The sequence below is a fragment of the Mus caroli genome, unplaced genomic scaffold, assembly GCF_978045245.1.
Source record: "Mus caroli unplaced genomic scaffold, Mus_caroli_1 scaffold_15, whole genome shotgun sequence".
NCBI lineage: Eukaryota > Metazoa > Chordata > Mammalia > Rodentia > Muridae > Mus > Mus caroli.
Window position 1 is genome coordinate 107,273,280 of NW_028227270.1, and position 21,830 is coordinate 107,295,109.

The 21,830-nt window shown below is 42.5% G+C and overlaps 1 pseudogene; it reads right to left on the reverse strand.

Annotated features, from left to right (window-relative positions):
• Positions 1-3,043: 3,043 nt before the first annotated feature.
• LOC147001072 (ubiquitin-conjugating enzyme E2 H-like) lies at positions 3,044-3,585 on the reverse strand (annotated as a pseudogene).
• Positions 3,586-21,830: the final 18,245 nt, after the last annotated feature.

The window sequence follows — 21,830 nt, forward strand, 5'->3', positions numbered from 1 at the left end:
CCTAGTAAACCACTAACAGAATAGGCTCTGACTTTATAATGCTAATTAGTGCTGAATAGGTAACTACCTGTTTGCATTTTAAGTAGGGCGTTGGAACCCTGGCTAAGTTTAACTAAACAAATTTAGAATAACACTGAGCTGATATTCCTCCGCAATTTTGGATGACAGGCAGGGAAACAGGGAGAAGGGGTAAGACTGGCTGGCTCCTAGTACAAGGCCAGTTGGCTTTTTTTTTTTTTTTTTTTGGGTGGGAGGCAGTGAAGGGCTTGCCCTTTCGACAGTAAGGTCTCCAACCTCTCTCCCCCCTATTAATTAAGTTTAAATAGGCAATGCTTAATAGAGGTGATCAAATGATTTTCTCATCCGTAGATGAGTGGGCCTTTAACCTTGACTTGGGTGGACATTGACCTGATTCCTCCCGTGAGCGTTATAACAACCCACATCTGTGGCTCTTGGTATCTTTTGGGGAGGGGAGGCAGAGCCTTAGGTATTTTTGGTTTTTAGCTGGAATCAGATACCAACCTCCTTCAAATCAGGTGTGTCGCACAGGGAACTCAGAAATGGTCAAGCTGGACCTTCCCTCCGCAGTAATCTCCTGCGCCAAGCGGTACCCATACTGTATTCATATGATTATGAATCAATATGCGCAGTTCTGAGCGATGCGCGGTCTCTATATGAGACTTGTCAACCTCAGATTTAGCAAGGCCTAGACAAGAATTATGTCATTATTAACACCACTAATTTTGGTTAAAATAGGAGCTGGAAGTCTTTTCTCCTCATCCCTGTTATTCCCTAGCCTGAGGAACTAAGGACACCTTGCAGTAACAGCAAGGGTGAAAAGCCAGAGGCCAGCTAAGGGACTAAGCCCATCTCTATCAAAATAAGAACTAATCTCTGTAAATATTTGAAATTTCTACTTCCCTAGCTCTCCTGGTAAATCTAAATCCTATCTCAGACTGAAAGCCACGTGCTGGGATGTCCTTGGAAGGGAGATTAGCAGTACCACCTGTTTGCTCTTAGGGGCGGAGAACCGGAGAATGTGTATTGACCTGCTTGAGAAAAGAAAGAAATCTAAACAATGAGAGGGTAGCAATGTAAATTTTCTTTTTGGAGAAGTCAAGGTACTTAATTTAGATGCAAATTGTAAAGCTAAAGCTAATCTCCGGCCTCCTGTAGGGGAATTGGCTCAGAGGAAAACAGCGTTTCTGGGAGCTTCCACTCCCAGCTGAATTCTAAGCACAAGAGGAATTTTAGTCTTTAGAATGATACTTATGAGAAGAGACAGAATCTGTGTTTACCTGACGAATTAATCTCTCTGGTAGCCACCGTGCTCCATCTTCATCTCGTGAAAAAACACAAACCGAGCCTCTTCCCCAGATTAGAATTGGATCCGGACCCTTCCATTCATTAGTCAGGGCGTCCTTTCATTTTACCAATGCATAAGAATTAGAAGTAAATGGGTGCCAATGGCGTTCCGCTGCAGACTGACCTTTAATGTCAGTTTGCAAAAAGTTTAGGACAAATAAGGTGAAGGCAAGATGAGCCTTTGGTGACCTTGGGGGATATAGATGCCCCTCTTTTGTTTTAAAAAGCCAATTCTTTAAGGTGCTATGAGCACGTTCAACTATTCCTTGTCCCATGGGGTTGTAAGGAATTCCAGTTTTATGTTTGATACCGAATTCTTTACAGAATGCATTAAGTTTTTACTAGAATAAGATGGCCCGTTATCTGTCTTAATAAGCTTAGGCAACCCCATGGTATTAAAGGCTTGTAGGCAATGATCAATTACGTTTTTTGAAGCCTCTGAAGCTTAATCTCAAACTCTAACTCGCTTAGCCGTGTGTCCCTATGAGTAGCACCTCCCGAAGTGGTGACTATAAGTGAAGCGGGAGATTCGCAAGAGGATCAATTCTCATTAAGGTAATGGGCAATTCCTCTATCTGAGTGATTTTTGTTAAAATTCAGTCCATCATCAGAGTTTCCACATTTATCAATTTTTGAGTTAAGAAGATCTTTTTCTGACTAGGCCTTCTCTGATAGGCACTCCTCCTGAGATACCACAAGCTCCGCCCGAGGGCAATTTAGCCCTGGAGAAGTTGCATCTTTTATAGCATCATTTACAAGCGCCCAGAGGCCTAGGGTAAAATTATCTGTCTGAGCGATATTCAGGGCCTCACCAACTTTTTCCCAGGTTCCACAATCTATCATTTCTTCTTCCTTGAACCATGGACAACAGCTATCTATCTTATCTAAAAAGTTTCTTACTAATTGTACTTCAAGCCTTACTCCTCTGGCCTGAAACAACTCCTGAAAACTAAAAACAACCGCCTGATCCATGACTTTAAACCCTTCCTTCTTCCACCTAAGCAGCTTTCTAAAAAGCTGCGGCACACCACCTGTTTCCGTATCTAGGTCCGATTAACGAGCTGCTGACCCAAGCAGAAACAGTATTGGGTTAGCACTGATTCAAACTTGATTCGTATCCTACCGCATCCTCAGCAACACTTTACAAAACTGAAATTTTAAGCTAGCGCTAGCATGTGTACCTGTCCGTTGCTCCGATGCTCTGATACGAAGATCCTTTCCTTTCCTGTGGAGCTCCACACAGCAGTCGTTTCTCTTAGCATCCCTCTGCCATTCTTCAGGTCCCTGTTCGGGCGCCAACTGTTGCGGCCTGCCCGCAGTCCACAACACGAACGGTTCAACTGAGAATGGCAGTTCGAGCTGAAAAGAGAGGAATCTAGACGGGGCGGAAGAAAGAATGGAGCTAAGACAAGATTCTGATCAAAGCTCAATTTTACTATTTCCAGACACTCAGTTATAAAGGAAGGGGGAGGGAACCCGATTTCCCGCCAAGTAACTCAGGGTCCAGTAGCAGGACGAACACGTGTGTGCCTCTTCCAAGCAGCAAAGGCAGGGTCCAGCAGTAGGCGTGGCAGGACGAATGAGCAGGAAGCTCCACCCTTGAGCAAGCAGGTTCCAGGCTGGGGGAAGGGAGGCCACAGGGAACAGTAGTCTTTCTGAAAAGCAGGTGCCTTTTCTATTACAACTCCATGTCCTGGGCCTCATCTTCCGAGAAGTCAGACAGAACTCTCTGATGAGCTGTCACCAGTGCCCTCTTCCTGTTCCTTCAGGGCCTCTTCCGTTGCATACTTCTGGATGTACTCTTTAATTTTCTGCTTGTACTCTTCTGGTAGGTGGAGGTACATGGCTGCAGAGTCACCATTGAGAGAATCTATGGGGTTAGGATAGGCCAGCAACTGGGGCAGGAAGGACTCAAATATATTGGTAAGATCATAGAGAGCTGTCCAAGTTTGATTAATTACATTTAGACAAACAGTTCCTTACGTTTCATCAATGTCAGGATGGAAATTTTTATTCATGAATCCTATAGATGGAGACTTAAAAGGGTACTTATCAGGAAGGTCTACTCTCACTTTAAACACCCTGCCTTCATATGGTATTCCTTGTGGTCCATAAAACTTGACAATGAATTCATTGAGTCCTCCTAGGATCTTAACCTCATGTTTGCTTTCAATGAGCTTGACTACTTCCATGCCTCTTGCCTGGACTGGGGGATGACATGGTGTCGCCAATGCCACCTCTGCCTGTGGCCTCGCTGGTTCCTTGGCCGAAGTTACAACACTTGTGGTCCTGTTGGGTCTGCTCAGCCGCTGCCCCCTGCATGTGGGAACATCAGACACTGCCCCACCGAGTGGGGGTGGAGACCGAGGGTGCCAGCTCCTGTTGCCCTCTGACCTAGGCTCCACTGAGGCCCCAGCTGCTGCTGCTCCAAGCCATGCACTGCACCCTCCCACCTGTGCTAGCTTCTTCACCTGCCCACCTGCTTGCTCATGCTCTTGCCAGCTCCCAGCTGCTTCCTCCACAAGCTGACTGCTGGATTTTTTCTTAATTACAAATACCGGTGAGCTAAAAACCTTGAGCCTGTGATTGACCTGCCAACTGCAGTCAATGGAACACTGGCAGTTTAACTATAATTTTAAAGTTTCTTTTGCAATATTAGATCCTAACCATAACGTAGGAAACCAAAACCCAATTTTAAACAGTCCATACTCTTTAAAATCAACACCAAAAGCACTACTTTCATGTAACAAAGGTGCTTTTTTTTCTCCGCTGCTAGTTCTTATACATGAATGCATGACAAAATATCTCATTAAAAAATAATGTTTTAAATCCTATCCTTTATAAGTTCAGTTTCTAGGATAAGAATTACACAAAATATTATTCCAATTTTGAAGTAACTTTAGAAATCTGCTTTCCTGGGTTGGCTCATGCCATGTGTGGTTGATTAAAATGACTCCAACCATGAGTTACCAGTTCTAAACTAACTTTCTTTTTACCAATGTTACAATTTTTTTTTATCACACCCAATAACTTACAAGGCAATACTCTATAACCAAGACATGCAGAAGATTTTATACCTATAAAACTAGCCAGAAACAAAAATGAAGTAGCTACACACATCTTTTATATTTAGACCAAACAAAATTTTAATTTTTCTAGCAATAATTTCAAGAAAGGAGCACCTTGTTACCTCCTGAACCCAAAAATCACAATTGTAGAGATTTTTTTTTTTGAGATAGCTTATATCCAGTTTTTACTAGCTCATCCCGGAAACAGGGGAAAACTGTTTTTCTGAAACCTATTCTTTCTCTTTCTCTTGTCATATGTAGATTTAGCATTCCTTCTTCTGGGAACCTTGGACAGCATCAATATACTTGAGCTAATCATTTTTTCTAGCACGTTGTTTTGTTGTTATATTTGTTCTCTCTCTCTCCTGCTTCTCTTCCCTCCCTCCCTCCCTCCCTCCTTCCCCTCCCCCTTCTCCCCTAATGAAACTCTTGACTGTGGACTCACCTGATGCAGTTCTTGGCTGCAGACAAATGCCTATACAGAATTCCCTCATCCCAACCCACTGTTACACCCCTAGGTGTCTTCAGCACTGGTTCTACACCAACTTAGCCTAGTCCATAGACTTTTTGCACCTCCAACAACAGCCTCCAAAAGAAGAATTTTATGGCTAGCGCTAGTATCAATGCTGTATGTTGTTTACTGTAACTTCTTCCATTTTCTGTGGATTCACCAAAGACAGTATTCCTCAGTCGACCTTCCCACAACCTTGTTCAACCACACACTGGATACCAACTTATATCTGTCCAGGAGCCACGGAGAACTGAGTAAACCTGAAAGGGAGGATGGGAATGAAAAAGGGCAGGCAGGTGAGAGAAGAATGAAGCCAAGACAAAGATTTCTGAGGAGGGCTCAAAGTTTAATTTTCAGCTTGTGTTTATATAGGCAAACCCCAATGACACATCCTTTTGCTTCAGCTGGATTGAGTTGCAAAGCAAGCTCAGCAGGTAGTCAACTCCTCAAAGCTCAAAATAGGAAGTTGCAAATGCAGCAAGGCCAAGGCCAGCCTCCAGCCAGGTTGTAAAACCACTGGATGTTTGTTTAGCCTATTCAAGGCTGGGGAAGGGCACATTCCCCCTGGGTCTTTTAGATTTCAGATCTATATCCTAGAGCAAACTCATCACACTCTGGATTTCCTGGTCTAAAAGTGTGGCAGTGTATTCCAAACCAGCATTCAGTGCTGGCTATGGCAGGTGCACCAGAGATCTGCCTGCCAGGACCAGGAGGCTCTGCTCTTACTTATACAACAGCATACAGGTGGTATTGCCTCCAGGTTCATCTCTCCTGATGCAACCAGGTTTCTGCACACTCTGCAAAGCATCTGAACTCCCCCCATTTTAATTAAACAGAGAGAGGGGCAGAACCAGGTCTCCTAGTAATCTTCCTTCTTCAACATACACACATCTGAGGCCTACTCTCTGCCCTGAGAGAAGGCGGTCTAAGACTGTGATGGTCTGAAGATCCCACACTCAGAGGCCCTGGCTAAGAGCCAGGCCTGTTAGAGTGTCTCCCCTCAGAATCCGTAGACAAAGAGATGCCTAGGAAGGTATTACAAACATATATATTGCTAGGCTCTAACCATCGAGGGACAAACGTACCAGAAGCAGTTTTGTGGGATCCCAGGCTAATATGCAGGTATCAGAAATACAGGGATGTAGTGACTCTTCCTGCTGCTGTTGACAGTGCATACACATTCACTCTACTGTGTGCTCAGGCCTCAGGGTCATGCAAAAAGTTATGCCAGTCTGAAGGGAGCTCCAGATGCATCCAACAACAGGAATGACATGTTTATTGTTCTGTAATATCCAAAATGAATTCAAGATCACTCAGTACCTTCCCCCTTTATAAAGGACTTTCTGACTGTACTAGCAGGCAAAGTGCAGAGCCAGTTAAGAAAGCTGGCTGACTAAACAAATGTAAAAACATAGTTTTAATGGTCAAAAGGACTGAGCCTATAAGCTTCCAAAACAATATTAGCTGTTCTCAAAGAAATAACCATAACAAGATAGCAGCTCCCAGAAAAATCCCTCTGCCCCACCTCACACTAAAAACCTCAAGGACAGAAAAAAAAAAAAAAAAGAGAGTCACCCTATCTAAACCAACCAATGTCTAAAAAGGTTATTAGCTACACCAATTAAAATAACAAAAGTGTACAAAGTATGTTCTTTCTTTGTTCTGGGTTTCTGTTTCTTCCGGCCTGCATGCTAAGAGGGGGTTCCCCAACATGTTGGATAAGTAAAATCTTCATGCTTTTTGCAAAGATTACGGTCTCTGGGGTCTTTGTGTGAGTGACTGTCATTTAACAAACTACAACAGTTCCTGCCTGGTTACTGTCATTGCATCTTAGGATCTTAAATTATGGTGTGTGTGTGTGTGTGTGTGTGTGTGTTGTAGCAGTTTAGCTCCTATCCAGGACTATTCTCAGAGGACAATATGTATGTCATCTTCAAAATCCCAGTGGAGAGGTTTTCTGACCAGCTTTGTCTCATTCAGGTTTTTGTGTTTTATTCTTTTTAATTTTTTTTTTGGCTTTAATTTTTATTTTATTTCTTTAATCCTGCACTACCACCGAGCAAGCAGCAGATGGCGATATGAGACAGAGTGACAATAACCAAGGATGGCAATAAAGGTTAGACTTGGTGCTCACAGAAGAAGAATGTAAGTAAACAATGAAAGGATATAAGAAGATTCAGGAGAAACTTTAGCGGTGCTGGGGCACCAGGAGGGTAAGGCAGACACCTGAGAAGTCTTCTGCAAGACAGCTTTACTCCTCTCAAACACAGAGTGCAGCAAAGAGAGAGTCCCCACAACAGTGTTTGAAAATGAGGAGTCTGAGACCTCTGTTATGAGATGGATTCTGGACAGCTGGGGGGTGTTTCTCAATGGAGGAACAGTTTGGTTGTCCTGAGGATCATGTGACAGTGTCCTTTACATTCTGTGAACCCAGGTGGAGAGGGAACAACCTCCCAGAGAGGTGGGGGAAAAGGAGTTTTCACTGAGCGGACAGAAGATGAGCATCTACATCAGGCTTGCTAGTGAGGTGGGTCCCTCGCCTTGCCTTCTAATCTTGGCTGAATCACTTTGGTTGGGTTGTAGGTCCTGACCCCTTCTTCCCATGGCCTGGCTAATGGATGCATCAAGGCTGCAGAAGTTTGGATTCTGAACCATCCAAGATTTTGTGCAGTATTCCTGATGTGTGTAATGTCATAAGAATGATTGTTCTTTTGCCAGGGACCATGACTTATGCTCCTGAGTTAGCTCTGAGATCACCTACAGTCAAATCCTGCTCTTGACTTGCCTGATCCTCTCAGATTAGCTCTTCCAAACCATCAGTTACTTCTTTTGCCTGGGAAATTTGTTGTCAGCCCCACCAAAGACCTTTGAGTTCACAGATAAAAAAAAAATCCACACACTTAGCTTTATTGATTTAGAATTTGCCTACTAGCACAATTTCCTGGCAACAAATCTCCTGCCCTAATCTTACCACTATCAGCCAGATCTCATCAACCTCCTCCTGCCCCTGCCTTCAGTGAAGGCTACAGGGCCTAGGTGACCCAAGTCCTTTTATGAAATTTGCTTTCTACTCAGTCCAATGTATGGCACCAAAAAGCACCTCGCTCTCTTCTCACATCCTTTTCTCTTCCTGGGACCCAGAGGCCCAACCTCTACCTTTTGCACAGCAATTGGCTGCTTACTTCTTTTTTTTTTTTTTTTTTTTTTTTTTTTTTTTTTTTTTTTTGGTTTTTTCGAGACAGGGTTTCTCTATGTAGCCCTGGCTGTCCTGGCACTCACTTTGTAGACCAGGCTGGCCTCGAACTCAGAAATCCGCCTGCCTCTGCCTCCCGAGTGCTGGGATTAAAGGCGGCTGCTTACTTCTTTATTGACCAAATCAAGAACCAATTTGGCAACCAGATTTTAGTATCAGTTCCACCCAACTGGTGGACCTAAGCCAGAATATGGGCCCCAGTCCTGGGAAAGGAGGTAGTGTGGTTTTAAAATTGCATGCAGCACACTCCTTGGACAATCTGTGGTGACTGAGATACCCAGGCTCTACCAAGCTCATGCTCTGTGGATGATCCCAGGGAAGCAGAGCCCTGCCCTCTTTTCTATCCCCTTTCATGTCCAGGCTCTTCCAAACATGGAGGTTCTGCACAGGAGAGAAAACACACCACTTTTGTCTTTAGAGAATTGTCTTGTCGTATATAACATTTCCTTTCTTTCCACCTGTTTTCTTTTCCACCTGTTTTCTAGAAAGTGACAAAATGTCATTGTTGAGGCAAGACTTGCTTTCAGTAAGTATGTAGCTGGACCTGGAGGGTAGGCCCTCTGAAAATGTGACCCTTTTGGATCATCTTGTCATCCTCAGAACCCTTAGCTTTTTTTACAGAGCTGTGCCAACCTTCAGAAGGAGGTGTGGGTTAATTTCAGGATTCTAGAAAGGGGTGAGAAAAATGAGTCAGTCAACTGGACTGAAATTGACACCATTAAGCTTCTGGACCATCCAAACATCCTGAAGCTGTTCCATATCAGAAAACACATCTTTATCATGCTGGAAATTGCTGCTGAGGGTGACTCGATGAGTCACATTGAAAAAGTCAGCTGTCTACAGGAGGAACAGGCTCGGCACATCTTCCCATGAGTGGTGTGTTCAGTTCACCAAGCAATGAGAACTCCATTGCACAAAGGCACCTCAAACTGTGTGAGTTTGGCCTGGCCATCTAGTCACCTCTGGACAGGTGTTCAAGGGTGGTGGTGGTATAGTGTGTGATGTGGTGAGGCCAGATCCCCAACATATTTTGTGTGGCACAGATGGTTTCTCCAGCTGCATCTGATCATAGCGTTACATTGGCAGGTACAGTTGGATATGGTATGCAACAGTGCCTGATAACCTAGGATCTTATATATATGCTGAGCATGCACCTCTCATCCCATTAACATACTATATACATTTTGTAGCTTAAGTACATGAAGGACACTCATCAGATAGATTTCTAGATATCAGTCCTGTCTAGACAAATTCTCTTCTACTGTGGCATATATAATGCCAGGTACTAGAACCTGCTAGACAAACCCCTGACTCCAGTGCCCCCTGAGATACAGGGATAGGTATCAGGTCCTGCTGGACATCCCACCTCCTGTCATTGACCTACCTATATATCCTGCTAGATTCAAATCTTGCTGGACATCTCCTGCTCTGACACAAGAAAGGAAATAAAAGCCTACCAGAGTAGTTGTCAGTAGATTTACTTCTCAGGGGAGATTTAGCATCTACACTTCTTGCTAAGGTCCCAGTGACACACTTTGAAAGGATCCACTCTGGGAATCAATGAGGATCGGGCTTACAGAGCTTAGTTAGTGGCAACACACAGAGGCGCAGGTGTTTCTCCCTGCAATGGTGTACCAGAAAAGTGAGTACCCAGTGAGTTTGCTGTCTTCTACATACATCTATGTAAGTTGGAGGTCCTCTCCCCTAGTCTTCCCTGGCCTATACACTTCAGAGCCTCTGCAAGGCCAAGTGCAATTAGGGAAGGGTTGCATACTACATACATTATTTGGTGGTGGTGAGGACTGTCTTCCTGGTTTGCAGATGGGCCTCTTTTATTTGTACACCTATATGATAGAAGGAAAGAACGAGAAAGGCACACACACCCACACCATACACATACACACACTATACATAGTTGAGAGAGCACATAGAAGTTTTTTCTCTGTTTCTATTTACATGGGCGTCACTCTAATTAGGAGGTTCCCTGCTTGTAACCTAATTATATCCCAAATCCTGTATCACACCACAGAATGGAGTCTCAGTGTGAAGTGGAGTGGAGCCAGGATAGCAGTTCCTAACAGCTGCTCCAGGATGTAGTTCCTAACAACAGAATCTGTAAGAGAATGAACAGAGGGGACTGTTATGAGAAGTGAGCAAAGTAGCTGGTTAGCTGTTCAATATGCTAAATCAAATGTTTTTCCATGTATCCAAAAGAAATCTTAGTTACATATATCTGATTGGGGTGCACTAACACATCCGTTTTTATTTTCTCAAGCATTGTTTTGTTGTATTTGAAAGGTACTTTTCTCTCTGTTTTTTTTATTGGATATTTTATTTATTTACATTTCAACTGTTGTCCCCTTTCCAGGTTTCCCCTCCAGAAACCCTCTATCCCATCCTTCTTCCCCCTGATTCTATGAGGGTGCTCATCCACCCAGCCACCCACTCACAACTCCATGCCCTGGCATTCCCCTACACTGGGTCATGGAACCTCCCCAGGACCAAGGACTTCTCCTCCCACTCATGTCCGACATGGCCATTCTGTGCTACAAACGTGGCTGGAGCCATGGGTACCTCCATGTGTTCTCTTTGGTTGATGCTTTAGTTCCTGGGAGCTCTGGTGGGTCTGGTTAGTTGATATTGTTTTTCATACAATATATTTTGTTTATATTTTTTTCCTTCCTCCAACTTTTCTCAAAATTTTTTCTTGGTACACATCCAACTTCATATTTTTATATAAGGAAAACAAAAAAAACCCCACAAAAATTATACTGGTTCAGTGGAAAAATTTTAAAGCACTTAGAAAAATATCTAATACAAGTAGGAAAGCTATAAAGGTAAAGTTTTTCCAAATTTTGAAAAGATACATTTAATAGTCCTAAACTTAAAGTTGTAACATTCTTGTCATAATTTAAAAGAATCAATTTTATAATATACTATTTAATGTAATTGATTTATTCTAATGTAATGAAAACAAGAATTCAATACTATTTTCAGATTTAATATGATAAAATTTAAGGTTTTTTTTTTCTCCTTGGAATCTCACAGGTGTACAAAAATAAATGGGAAAAATATAATGATTTTGATGGATAAAATAGTTAAAACCCTTCCATATCCTATGGGACTGGAGAGGTGGCTCAGTAATTAATACCAACAGCCGCCTTGGCGAGGACCAGGGTTCAGTTCCCAGCACTCACATGGTAGCACACAGCCATCTGTCACTCAGTTTTCAGGGGGAAAGTGCTTTTCATGGAACAATTTCCTGCCAAGATATACAACCAATAAAGGGTTCATGTTGTGTATAGTTTTTCACTACCCAGCCTGTGCTCTGGGAACATGCTGCACTACCAGACCCCACCCAGCTTCCCTTGAATCCATGAATGAAAGACACACACTCAGTTCCTTTTCAACTTGCCTTTGGACACATTTCTTGAGTGGTACTTTCTCCTGTCTGGAAAAGTGTGCACTAAACAAAATACTTATCTCCTCTCCTCTCACCTGCGCTATATTGTAGTTGCTAAGATACATGTAATCCCTGATTAAAAACCCCTGACCACCGTTCCTCACAAGACCTCACATGGCTGCTTGGCTTATCTCTCTCACAACATGGCAAACTCTCCTCTCCTCCCTTCTGTCTCTCTCTTGGCCATCCAGGGACCTGGAAGTCCTGCTTGTACCTTCTTCCAGTAATTAGTCCCTGCCTTTCTTTACTCACAGAAGAAACAATTAGGGAACAGGACTTAGCATTAGAATTATCCCTACAGGTCCACACCCAGAATATAAGTTTCTATAAATCAATGAAGGGAAAGTGTGTTAAAACTGTGGGAGACTGGCCTAAAGCTGAGCTTTATATAATAAAACAGAAATATAAACAGGAACCAAACACATTCCAAGTCCCTAGGCCCATCCATGAATACTAGTTACTGAAGTGAGTAAGGTTGGGAAAAGAGGCTTCAAAGGAGCAGACAAGGAGCCCAGCCGTGTGCCAGTGGGAACTTCTGTACACCTGAGCTGGAGCTGCTATTGATAGCAACATGTATGGAGGAAGTGGGTCTCAGGGAAGTCACAGCAATTCAACTGGAGAATGTGAACATCTATCAACTTTGGAATACATAGAGGAATCTGGGGACATTAAAATTATGTGAAACTATTGAGAAGGATGTTGATTCCCTAATTTCTTTCTCAGCCTGTTTATCCTTTGTGTAGAGAAAGGCCATTGACTTGTTTGAGTTAATTTTATATCCAGCTACTTCATTGAAGCTGTTTTTCAGGCTTAGGAGTTCTCTGGTGGAATTTTTAGGGTCACTTATATATACTATCATATCATCTGCAAAAAGTGATATTTTGACTTCTTCCTTTCCAATTTGTATCCCCTTGATCTCCTTTTGTTGTCAAATTGCTCTGGCTAGGACTTCAAGTACAATGTTGAATAGATAGGGAGAAAGTGGGCAGCCTTGTCTAGTCCCTGATTTTAGTGGGATTGCTTCCAGCTTTTCACCATTTACTTTGATGTTGGCTACTGGTTTGCTGTAGATTGCTTTTATCATGTTTAGGTATGGGCCTTGAATTCCTGATCTTTCCAAGACTTTTATCATGAATGGGTGTTGGATTTTATCAAATGCTTTCTCCGCATCTAATGAGATGATCATGTGGTCTTTGCCCCTTCTTAGAATTGGGAACAAAACACCCATGGAAGGAGTTACAGAGACAAAGTTTGGAGCTGAGAGGAAAGGATGGACCATCTAGAGACTGCCATATCTGGGGATCCATTCCATAATCAGCTCCAAACACTGACACCATTGCATACACTAGCAAGATTTTGCTGAAAGGACCCAGATATGGCTGTCTCTTGTGAGACTATGATGGGGCCTGGCAAACACAGAAGTTCATGCTCACAGTCAGCTATTGGATGCATCACAGGGCCCCCAATGGAGGATCTAGAGAAAGTACCCAAGGAGCTGAAGGGATCTGCAATTCTATAAGTGGAACAACAATATGAAGTAACCAATAACCCCCCCCCCCCCGGAGCTCGTGTCTCCAGCTGCATATGAATCAGAAGATGGCCTAGTCAGCCATCAGTGGAAAGAGGCCCATTGGTTGTGCAAACTTTATATGCCCCAGTACAGGGGAATGCCAGGGCCAAGAAATGGGAGTGGGGGGAGGAGTGGGGGGGAGTGGGGGAGGAGTGGGGGGGAGTGGGGGGGACTTTTGGGATAGCATTGGACTATCAAAGACTCAACAAAGAAAATTTCAGACACATTTCTCCAATGACCATTGATACAAACTTATTCAAGAAAATACTTGCAAACTGAATCCAAGAAAACATCAAAGAAAGCATCCACTATGATCAAGTAGGCCTCATCACAAGGATATAGGTTAAATATATGAAAATCCTTCAATGCATTGTAATCCACTAAATAAACAAACTGGAAGGAAAAAACCCATATGATTATCTCACTAGATGTCTAAAAAGCATCTGACAAACCAACACCCCTCCATGAAAAAAGTCTTGGAGAGAGCAGGAGAGAGGCCCAGAGGGCCAGGAGAATGAATGGATATACCTTCTTCTCAGCACCTCATGGTACCTTCTCCAAAATTGACCACATAATTGGTCACAAAACAGGCCTCAACAGATACAAAAATATTGAAATTGTCCCATGCATCCTATCAGATCACCATGGACTAAGGCTGATCTTCAATAACAAAATAAATAATAGAAAGCCAACGTGAATACGTGGAAACTGAACAACACTCTTCTCAATGATACCTTGGTCAAGGAAGGAATAAAGAAAGAAATTAAGGACTTTTTAGAGTTCAATGAAAATGAAGCCACAACATACCCAAACTTATGGGACACAATGAAAGCATTTCTAAGAGGAAAACTCATAGCTCTGAGTGCCTCCAAAAAGAAACTAGAGAGAGCACACATTAGCAGCTTGACAACACACCTAAAAGCACTAGAACAAAAGGGAGCAAATTCACCCAAGAGGAGTAGATGGCAGGAAATAATCAAACTCAGGGGCGAAATCAACCAAGTGGAAACAAGAAGAACTATTCAAAGAATCAACCAATCAAGGAGCTGGTTCTTTGAGAAAATCAACAAGATGGATAATTCCTTAGCCAACTCACTAGAGGGCACAGGGAAAGCATTCTAATTAACAAAATCAGAAATGAAAAAGGAGACATAAAACAGATCCTGAAGACATCCAAAACACCATCAGATCCTTCTACAAAAGGCTATACTCAACAAAACTGGAGAACCTGGATGAAATGGAGAAGTTTCTAGACAGATACCAGGTACCAAAGTTGAATCAAGATCAGGTTAATGATCTAAACAGCCCTATATCCCCCAAAGAAATAGAAGCAGTCATTAATAGTCTCCCAACCATAAAAAGCCCAGGACCAGATGGGTTTAGTGCAGAGTTCCATCAGACCTTCAAAGAAGATCTAATCCCAGTTCTTCACAAACTATTCCACAAAATAGAAACAGAAGGTACTCTACCCAACTCATTCTATGAAGCCACAATTACTCTGATACCTAAACCACAGAAAGACCCAACAAAGATAGAAAACTTCAGACCAATATCCCTTATGAATATTGATGCAAAAATCCTCAATAAAGTTCTTGCTAACCGAATCCAAGAACACATCAAAACAATCATCCATCCTGACCAAGTAGGTTTCATCCCAGGGATGCAGGGATGGTTCAATATATGGAAATCCATCAACGTAATGGATTTCCATATATTGAACCATCCCTGCATCCAGCACATCCCTGCATTCCAGCACAAGGTACTACCCTGGCTATCTCTGGAACACAGCTTCTTTGTGCTCTCAGAAAACACTTCCCAGAAGATCTCACCACAGTGATGCTGGTCTCTTCTTAACCACCACTAATTTCTTAGCTCCAGTTAACCAGCATCAATTGTCCCAGTAGTCTCCTCCTCTTGACTATAAGACCAGAGACACATGGCCAAAGCTGCTGAGTTCTGCTGCTTGCTTAAGCTGCAACATGCCCCCTTGTTCTATTACACTATCACTAGCTTCCTCTTTTCCAACTCCTTCACTGCCTAAACTTGGCTGTCCTGGATTTTGCTCTGTAAATTGACCTTGAACTCAGAAGATCTGCAAGCCTTTCTCCGAGGATTAAGGTGTGTACCACCACACCTCAATTTAGGATTTTCTTCATCTAGAACTGTTCTGTCCCAGGCTGGCCATGAGCTCAGAGATCTACTTGGCATCATCTCCTGGGATTAAACATAGCTGGGTAGGATCTTACCCCAAAGTCCCGCTCCCTTAGTTTATTATCTCCTTAAACACACAATTCGGTTTCATTTCACTTCTTGGTGCATCTTTAATACTTGACTATATATTTTATTTAATTATTTTTTAATTTTTAATATTTTTTATTATGTATTTTCCTCAATTACATTTCCAATGCTATCCCAAAAGTCCCCCATAGCGCCCCCCACTTCCCTACCCACCCATTCCCATTCTTTTGGCCCTGGCATTCCCCTGTATTGGGGCATATAAAGTTTGCAAGTCCAATGGGCCTCTCTTTCCAGTGATGGCCGACTAGGCCATCTTTCGATACATATGCAGCTAGAGACAAGAGCTCCGGGGTACTGGTTATTTCATCATGTTGTTCCCCCTATAGGGTTGCAGATCCCTTTAACTCCTTGGGTTCTTTCTCTAGCTTCTCCATTGGGAGCCCTGTGATCCATCCAATAGCTGACTGTGATCATCCACTCCTGTGTTTGCTAGGCCCCGGCATAGTCTAACAAGAGACAGCTATATCTGGGTCCTTTCAGCAAAATCTTGCTAGTGTATGCAATGGTGTCAGCGTTTGGAAGCTGATTATGGGATGGATCCCTGGATATGGCAGTCTCTAGATGGTCCATCCTTTCATCACAGCTCCAAACTTTGTCTCTGTAACTCCTTCCATGGGTGTTTTGTTCTCAATTCTAAGAAGGGGCATAGTGTCCACACTTTGGTCTTCATTCTTCTTGAGTTTCATGCGTTTAGTAAATTGTATCTTATATCTTGGGTATCCTAAGTTTTGGGCTAATATCCACTTATCAGTGAATACATATTGTGTGAGTTCCTTTGTGTTTCATTATTTTAACCGATGGATATTCACCTTGCCAACACCATCTGTAGAAGAGGCTGTTATTCTTCCAATCTGTGTTTTTGACACCTTTGCCAAAGATTTGGCTGTAACTTCGTAACTTGGATGGGTTCATCTGTGAGTCCTATACTCTGTTCCATTGGTCTATGTGTCTGTTTTATACCAGTTCACAGTAGATATATTCAAATGTTCATTTCCTTTCTTGTTTGTGTAACATGATCCACCCCATAATTGTCATGTTATTTTAGTAACTGTTTAATATATACAAGATATACAAGATTTCTTGAAAAAAAAAAGTCTGGCTAGGACTTCAAGTACAATGTTGAATAGGTATGGAGAAAGTGGACAGCCTTGTCTAGTCCCTGATTTTAGAGGGATTGCTTCAAGCTTCTCACCATTTACTTTGATGTTGGCTACTGGTTTGCTGTAGATTGCTTTTACCATGTTTAGGTATGGGCCTTGAATTCCTGATCTTTCCAAGACTTTTATCATGAATGGGTGTTGGATCTTGTCAAATGCTTTTTCCACATCTAACGAGATGACCATGTGGTTTTGTCTTTGAGTTTGTTTATATACTGGATTACGTTGATGGATTTCCATATATTGAACCATCCCTGCATCCCTGGGATGAAACCTACTTGGTCAGGATGGATGATTGTTTTGATGTGTTCTTGGATTCGGTTAGCAAGAACTTTATTGAGGATTTTTGCATCAATATTCATAAAGGATATTGGTCTGAAGTTTTCTATCTTTGTTGGGTCTTTTTGTGGTTAAGTATCAGAGTAATTGTGGCTTCATAGAATGAGTTGGGTAGAGTACCTTCTGTTTCTATTTTGTGGAATAGTTTGTGAAGAACTGGGATTAGATCTTCTTTGAAGGTCTGATGGAACTCTGCACTAAACCCATCTGGTCCTGGGCTTTTTTTAGTTGGGAGACTATTAATGACTGCTTCTATATCTTTGGGGGTTATAGGGCTGTTTAGATCATTAACCTGATCTTGATTCAACTTTGGTACCTGGTATCTGTCTAGGAAATTCTCCATTCCATCCAGGTTCTCCAGTTTTGTTGAGTATAGCCTTTGGTAGATGGATCTGATGGTGTTTTGGATGTCTTCAGGATCTGTTGTTATGTCTCCTTTTTCATTTCTGATTTTGATAATTAGAATGCTTTCCCTGTGCCCTCTAGTGAGTCTGGCTAAGGGTTTATCTATCTTGTTGATTTTCTCAAAGAACCAGCTCCTTGATTGGTTGATTCTTTGAATAGTTCTTCTTGTTTCCACTTGGTTGATTTCGCCCCTGAGTTTGATTATTTCCTGCCATCTACTCCTCTTGGGTGAATTTGCTTCCTTTTGTTCTAGTGCTTTTAGGTGTGTTGTCAAGCTGCTAATGTGTGCTCTCTCTAGTTTCCTTTTGGAGGCACTCAGAGCTATGAGTTTTCCTCTTAGAAATGCTTTCATTGCGTCCCATAAGTTTGGGTATGTTGTGGCTTCATTTTCATTGAACTCTAAAAAGTCCTTAATTTCTTTCTTTATTCCTTCCTTGACCAAGTTATCATTGAGAAGAGAGTTGTTCAGTTTCCACGTATTCACGTTGGCTTTCTATTATTTATTTTGTTATTGAAGATCAGCCTTAGTCCATGGTGATTTGATAGGATGCATGGGACAATTTCAATATTTTTGTATCTGTTGAGGCCTGTTTTGTGACCAATTATGTGGTCAATTTTGGAGAAGGTACCATGAGGTGCTGAGAAGAAGGTATATCCTTTTGTTTTAGGATAGAATGTTCTGTAGATATCTGCCAGATCCATTTGATTCATAACTTCTGTTAGTTTCACTGTGTCCATGTTTAGTTTCTGTTTCCATGATCTGTCCATTGGTGAAAGTGGTGTGTTGAAGTCTCCCACTATTATTGTATGAGGTGCAATGTGTGCTTTGAGATTTACTAAAGTTTCTTTAATGAATGTTGCTGCCTTTGTATTTGGAGCATAGATATTCAGGATTGATAGTTCCTCTTGGAGGATTTTACCTTTGATGAGTATGAAGTGCCCCTCCCTGTCTTTTTTGATGACTTTGGGTTGGAAGTCAATCTTATCAGATATTAGAATGGCTACTCCAGCTTGTTTCTTCCTACCATTTGCTTGGAAAATTGTTTTCCAGCCTTTCATTCTGAGGTAGTGTCTATCTTTTTCTCTGAGATGAGTTTCCTGTAAGCAGCAAAATGTTGGGTCTTGTTTGTGTAGCCAGTTTGTTAGTCTATGTCTTTTTATCGGGGAGTTGAGTCCATTGATATTAAGAGATATTAAGGAAAAGTAATTGTTGTTTCCTGTTATTTTTGTTGTTAAAGTTGGCATTCTGTTCTTGTGGCTGTCTTCTTTTAGGTTTGCTGAGGGAATACCTTCTTGTTGTTTCTAGGGCGTGGTTCCCGTCCTTGTATTGGTTTTTTTCTGTTATTATCCTTTGAAGGGCTGGATTCGTGGAGAGATAATATGTGAATCTGGTTTTGTTGTGGAATACTTTGGTTTCTCCATCTATGTTAATTGAGAGTTTGGCTGGGTATAGTAGCCTGCGCTGGAATTTGTGTTCTTTTAGTGTCTGTATAACATCTGTCCAGGATCTTCTGGCTTTCATAGTCTCTGGTGAAAAATCTGGTGTAATTCTGATAGGCTGCCTTTATATGTTACTTGGCCTTTTTCTCTTACTGCTTTTAGTATTCTATCTTTATTTAGTGCATTTGTTATTTTGATTATTATGTGTCGGGAGGTATTTCTTTTCTGGTCCAGTCTATTTGGAGTTCTGTAGGCTTCTTGTATGTTCATGGGCATCTCTTTCTTTAGGTTTGGGAAGTTTTCTTCTATAATTTTGTTGAAGATGTTTGCTGGTCCTTTGAGTTGAAAATCTTCATTCTTATCCACTCCTATTATCCGTAGGTTTGGTCTTCTCATTGTGTCCTGTATTTCTTGGATGTTTTGAGTTAGGATCTTTTTGCGTTTTACATTTGCCTTGATTGTTGTGCTGATGTTCTCTATGGAATCTTCTGCACCTGAGATTCTCTCTTCCATCTCTTGTATTCTGTTGCTGATGCTCGTATCTATGGTTCCAGATTTCTTTCCTAGGGTTTCTATCTCCAGTGTTGCCTCATTTTGGGTTTTCTTTATTGTGTCTACTTCCCTTTTTTAGGTCTAGTATGGTTTTGTTCATTTCCATCATCTGTTTGGATGTGTTTTCCTGTTTTTCTTTAAGGACTTCTACCCGTTTGATTGTGTTATCCTGTTTTTCTTTAAGGATTTGTAACTCTTTAGCAGTGTTCTCCTGCAATTCTTTAAGGGATTTTTGTGCTTCCTCTTTAATGTCTTCTACCTGTTTACCAGTGTTCCTTTGTATTTCTTTAAGTGTGTTATTAAAGTCCTTCTTGATGTCCTCTACCATCATCATGAGATATGCTTTTAGATCCGTGTCTAGCTTTTCCAGTGTGTTGGGGTGCCCTGGACTGGGCGAAGTGGGAGTGCTGGGTTCTGATGATGGTGAGTGGTCTTGGTTTCTGTTAGTAAGATTATTACGTTTACCTTTTGCCATTTGGTAATCTCTGGGGTTAGTTGTTATCGTTGTCACTGTTTAAAGATTGGAGCAGACTCTGTGTTCCACTCACCAGAAGTCTCAAAATCCTGTGGCAGGTGTTGTGGGTAGCTGTTGGATGTCAGCCGACCCTGCGCTCTAGCTACCCTGTGCTGGTCAGACCGGATGAGGCTTGTGGCCCTACTCAGGCCGGATTTCTGCCTCCCCAACCAAAGCAGTCCCAGTTCCCGTGAGATTGGACTGGAGCAGAAGCTGTGTTCCACTCACCAGAAGTCTCAAGATCCTGTGGCGGGTGTAGTGGGTAGCTGGCGGGTGTCAGCCGACCCTGTGCTCTAGCTACCCGTGTGCTGGTCAGGCCGGAAGAGGCCTGTGGCCCTACTCAGGCCGGTTTTCTGCTTCCCTAACTAATGCAGTCTCTGGTCCCGCGTGCAATTGGATTGGAGCAGAAGCTGTGTTCCACTCACCAGAAGTCTTAAGATCCTGTGGCGGGTGTTGTGGGTAGTTGGCGAGTGTCAGCCGACCCTGCGCCCTAGGTACCCAGGTGCTTTTCTGGCCGGAAGAGGCTTGTGGCCCTACGTAGGCCGGATTTCTGCCTCCCCAACCAAAGCAGTCTCAGGTCCCGCATGATTGGACTGGAGCAGAAGCTGTGTTCCACTCACCAGAAGTCTCAAAATCCTGTGGCGGGGGTTGTGGGTAGCTGGCAGGTGTCAGCCGACCCTGCGCTCTAGCTACCCTGGTGCTGGTCAGCGAGGAGTTTCTTTTCTGGTCCAATCTATTTAGAGTTCCGTAGGCTTCTTATATATTCATGGGCATCTCTCTCTCTCTCTTTTTTTTTTTTTTTTAAGGTTAGGGGAGTTTTCTTCTATAATTTTGTTGAAGATATTTACTGGTCCTTTAAGTTGGGAATCTTCGCTCTCTCCCATACCTATTATCCTATCCTTAGGTTTGGTCTTCCCGTTGTGTCCTGGATTTCCTTGATGTTTTGGGTTAGGAGCTTTTTGCTTTTGGCATTTTCCTTGACGGTTGTGTCAGTGTTTTTCTATGGTATGTTCTGTGCCTGAGACTCCCTCCCTTGTACGCTGTTGCTGATGCTAAGGTTTATGACTCCTGATCTCTTTGCTAAGTTTTCTATCTTCATGGTTATTTCTTTTTGTTATTTTTTTAAAAGATTTGTTTGTTTATTATATATAAGTATAGTGTAGCTGTATTAAGACACACTAGAAGAGGGCATCAGATCTCATTACAAATGGTTGTGAGCCACCATGTGGTTGCTGGGATTTTAACTCACGATTTCTGAAAGAGCATTCAGTGCTTTTAACCACTGAGCCATCTCTCCAGCCCCCTTTGTGATTTCTTCATTGTCTCTATTTCCATTTTTAGATCCTGGATGGTGTTGTTCAATTCCTTCACCTGTGTGGGGCATTGGGCTATGCAAAGACAGGCTGGTCTCCAGTCTAGCTGAGATGTTGAACCCAGGGACTTGGTGGTGATAATTTTTTTAATTTTTTTTTCAATTTTTTATTAGATATTTTCTTCATTTACATTTCAAATGCTATCCCGAAAGTTCCCTATACCCCTCCCCTGCCCAGCTCCCCTACCCACCCACTCCCACTTCTTGGCCCTGGTGTTCCCTTGTACTGGGGCATATAAAGTTTGCAAGACCAAGGGGCCTCTCTTCCCAATGATGGCTGACTAGGCCATCTTCTGCTATATATACAGCTAGAGACATGAGCTCCGGCGGTACTGGTTAGTTCATATTGTTGTGCACCTATAGGGTTGCAGACCCGGTCAGCTATAATTTACGTACATGGGACAGAAGGAGTTCTCTCATGCACCTGGAACTCTGGCTCCTGCCTAAGTTACCAACACCCCCCCCTCGCCCCCTCTCCTGCCACCCAGCTCCCACAAGAGAAGCATGGTTAGAAATCATGTAG